This window comes from Teleopsis dalmanni, chromosome 1 (genome assembly GCF_002237135.1).
Source record: "Teleopsis dalmanni isolate 2A chromosome 1, ASM223713v2, whole genome shotgun sequence".
NCBI classification, from domain to species: domain Eukaryota; kingdom Metazoa; phylum Arthropoda; class Insecta; order Diptera; family Diopsidae; genus Teleopsis; species Teleopsis dalmanni.
In genome coordinates, this window is record NC_051846.1 from 226,242,231 (window position 1) to 226,246,800 (window position 4,570).

Genomic DNA, 4,570 nt, shown 5'->3' on the forward strand with positions numbered 1-4,570 from the left:
GTCCATAAAAAAATGGTTAATTTTTTATACTAAATATTATTGTTTATTAAAATCGAAATAGTAATGAAAAAATTTACTTTTATGCACATAATTAATAACTACGTTAATTATTAAACAATGAAATTATGATTTTTTGATCAGCAGTAAAAAATGATTAAGGGTTTGAAGTTGACTCAATTTTTACCAAAACTTAATTTCACTAAAATTTCAAAAAATTAAAAATAACTTATAAACTAATTGACTCCTATTTTTCTAAATAAGACTCAATTTGTAACTAAGTGTTTCATTTCTATTTTTTGCTTGAAGTTATTTTTCTATATGTATAATAAATGTATATAGTCTGATAGTAATAGTTTGTCTATTACTATCAATAAATAAATATTATTATTAAAAATTATTATTAAATATTTTGTGTTCACCTCAATAAAACTTTTTATATCTTAAATTTTATATCTTAAATTTTTTATAAAAATTTTATGTTAACCTTAATAAAACTTCTTAGTAAAACTAGTAAAACTACACCAAATTTCATTTTATATAAAAAAATATTGATAAATTGACTATATTTGGGCCCAAATTCTTCAAATCTACATGAATGTATTCCAGTAATCGGAAATACATTAAAAAGAAAGTCCATCTCAAAAACTATATGTAAAGAAAATTTCATTTTAATATATCTACTGGTTTTGAAAATACCGAATTTTTACTACTAAAAAATTGGATACTACTGAACAATAATAAATATTTAAAAGTATTGCTCATTTATTAGATATACTATTTTATTTATTTTAATGATATAATTAAGTTTATTTCATTATTATTATAAATAATAGGCTATGAATACACACTGACCTAAAAGATCTAATGTGCGCCTAAAGACTAAACTAAAACCGTTCTAGACTATGTATAACTCTCGTAATTGCTGTGGGCATAATTTTACCTATTTGATTTGGGACTAAGATCCCGCTTCCAAGGTAGTCGAGTCTACGTCTTGCCGCCACTAGGCAGTTGCATAGGCTATGTTTTGAAGTTTCTTTCTTCTCATGAGAGGAATCACTTTCTAGCGCACCTATAATCTTCAAATGGTAATTAAGTCCACAGTGTCCTGTGAGAAGTTCGAATACATTATAATATCGTTTCTGTTAAGGTTGAAAGGAGAGCTTCAACTATGATGTGTTTAGGATCAGTGAATCTACTTGACTACCGCATGTCTGTTTGGACTCTCCAGTGTTCAAGTAGATTTTATTTCTCTCGTTCACATAGTAAGTTATTTATGAAGCCCACAGAAGGGCTGTGGACCAATGAAAGGAGTACAAACTTAGTTTATAGTTTTAATATTAAAATTTTAATAAAAATAAAAGCAATTTCTCATAAGATAAACAATTTAAATTAGAAATATGAGTTCGTGCTTTTATTCAAATAAATAAGCTAATAAATTCTTGATATAATTTAAATGTGTAATAAAAATAAATTGTTACAAATTAGTTGACTTACAAGGAAAAGTCCTCACTGACTCATTATTTTTAAAATTTATTCGCAACACTCTAACAATGCTACGAGCAACACTGGCAGTCCCCAAAAATGTACTTTAAAACTGCAATCGTACAATATTTTTTGTTTTTTTTTTCATTCCTTAATATACAACATTGTATATGTGTGTTAGTGTGTCGGTTGGCCATTGTGCGTGTTTAAGTGTTTTTATAGTATTTTTGGATGAAATATGAATTAAAATTTTCCTCACTTCTCTTCTTGTTGTTATTGTCATTCTTGTTGTCGTTGTTGTTGCTGCTGCTATTGTGATTGTTGTTGATACTCTTGGGGTTGTTGTTGTTTACATTCTGCCTACTACAAGTGCTAGTAATAGTTGGTTGTCTTTGATTGTATGATGCTGTCAAGTTGTGAATGTTATTATTCTGGCGCAAGTAACAAGTTCCACTGTTCCACTGTTACTTTTTATACATAAACAAGGCAATGCCTCACTAATAGCGTCGCAAAAAGAGATAACAAAACCATAAAAACCCACCAAAGCAGCCAACACACACAAACACACACACACACACAAATCAAAATAGAAATAAACATCCAGATACCAACTTTTAATAAGTGCGCCACAACAACAGGTGGATGACAACGTTTTATGTACTTGTGTAGTTGTGTGGTTGTCACTGTCTTTGTTCGCACTTGGAAATTATTTTGCTTACTTGGCTCGCGCATTTGTTCATTTAGTTTTACATTTTGTTTTTGCTTTTGTTTTTATTTTTATTTTTATGTGTGCAGCTTTTTTACTTTGCATTTATTTTGAATACTTTGCTTTCACTTTTATTTCACTTTATGTTCTTGCGGTTTTTCACCTTTTTTCCCATTTTTAATGTCAAAAGTTCATTTTAAGTTTTTGTTATTTTGTTTCCTTGCGTAGTTGTTGTTGTTATATTTCTTCATGATAATTTCTTACAAACTTGCACAGGGAACGTTAGCAGTTCAGAATTTTATTTTTTCTTTTTATATTTTATATTATTTTATTTTTTTATACTCAGAACTGAGTACACTTGCTCTGTCTTCGCTTCCAAGTACATTTACAGTGCACACATGGTACGTATAGTATGTATGTGCTTACTGAGCTGTCTTATAAAAATGCTCAAAAATGTCCTCAACAACAACCAGCTTGAGTGCGAGCATACACAAGTACTTAGTTGATAGTTGGTACTTTTAAGGTTTTGCATACGCAAGTAATTACTTTGTCTACTTTTAAGTTCTAAATTTAGAATTTGTTTAAAAACACAAGTATTAATTAAAAATGCAACACTCATACGCACGAGTGGCATTTTGTTTGCATTGCAATTTTCTAGAATTTCAGAACTATGAAATTATTTGCATGAGCAGTAATTATTTCAAAAATATTTTAATTGCTATATCTCTTTTTTATTTTAATTTACAATTAATATTTATGTCACCATTAGTTTAAACCTTGAAAATATATAATACAGCTTTACTACAATAATTTACTATAATACAGTTTTTTTTTTTTAATTAATTTCGGGTTTTTTTCTAAATGTTAACTGATAGCTATTAGCTATCACTTTTTTATTTTATTCATTTTTCCTATTTTATCCATTTTTTATTCTGTTATATTTTTTCCTCTCTTTTTTCTTATTTTATTTAGTGTTATTTATTTTTTATTTGATTTATTTTTCATATATATTCCTTTTTTAGTGCTGTTATTATATTTCTTCCCATTTTTAGTGCTGTTAGCTATCACTTTTTATTTTATATATTTTTATATATTTTTATAAATTTTTGTGTATATGTTTATATATTTTTACAATTTTCTCCCTTCTTAGTAGGGTTAGCTACACCGTTGAAAGTTTCCTTGCTTCTTTTTCCTTTTTAGTGCTGTTAATTGACACTAGTACTATTTATTTTAATTATTATATTTAAACCTTAGAAATATTTTTAAAGCTTTATTGCACAATTTCTATTTAATTATTTTTTTTTTGATTTCTTTTTAATACTATTAATTACTACTTTTTTATTTGCTTTAGTTTTCATTTTTTCTTTTTTTAATGCTGTTAGCTAACTCTGTTAGAGTTTTCTCTCTTTTTCGTTCTTTTTAGTGGTATTAGTTAGGACCAGTGCTATTTATTTTAACTTTAAGATTTCTCTAAATTTTTGAATGGATATTTTTAAAAATAATTGCCTTACTATACTTGCTTTTTATTTATTTTTATAAATTGATGGCGAGTAACTAAAAAAGCAAGCTACATAAAACTGCTCGACAAAATTAGAAACGTGACTACCTTGCAAATCACTGGAGCTCTACGTTCCAACCCCTCGATATCTCTATTCGCTTTAATTCATTGTCCCCCTTTTCGGTTTCTGGTAAAATAGCAACCTAAATTAGAGGCATCCAGACTCAATACTATTTCCCGCTCGTCTAGAACTGACATACGATACGCTGTAATACTAAATCAAAGTTTACCAAACCATATTTCAATTGGCTACATATAGTCTAGCACAGACTTTGATCAAGGGTTCGACTTTCGTAGTACTTAATAGGAAAGATGGGCTGTGTTAATGCGATACACATTTATATTGACAACTCTAAAATAAATAAAAGGATCGACAATGGCATATTTAATTATAAATTAGGTCTTAGCATTTTGCTCCGACTATTGAACTATTATTGCATCCTTCTGGCAGAAGTAATGGCAATTCCTTGTGCAGCAAAATGAGTTTTAAGCAACAAGATCGCTAATATAAATATCGAAATCTTCTCAGACAGCTAAGCGTGGTAGCCGCTAAAGCTATATTTTCAACAATTGGAGGATTATGGTCATCTTCTGACAAGCTCGCTAGGAGCTCATATAGGTAACGGAATACAAAGATATCAACTGTAGGGCAGACGAGCTTGCGAAGGTAGGCACTCTGCTCCCTAACATTCGTTTCTCAGTTGTTGATGTTCTGTCAAATTCAAGATCGAATACGAATCCGTTATATCAAAATGGGTTATTATTTAAGCTCAGATGGGCTCTGAGCAGTCCAAACCTCTGCTAATTATTTTAGCTTTTATAAT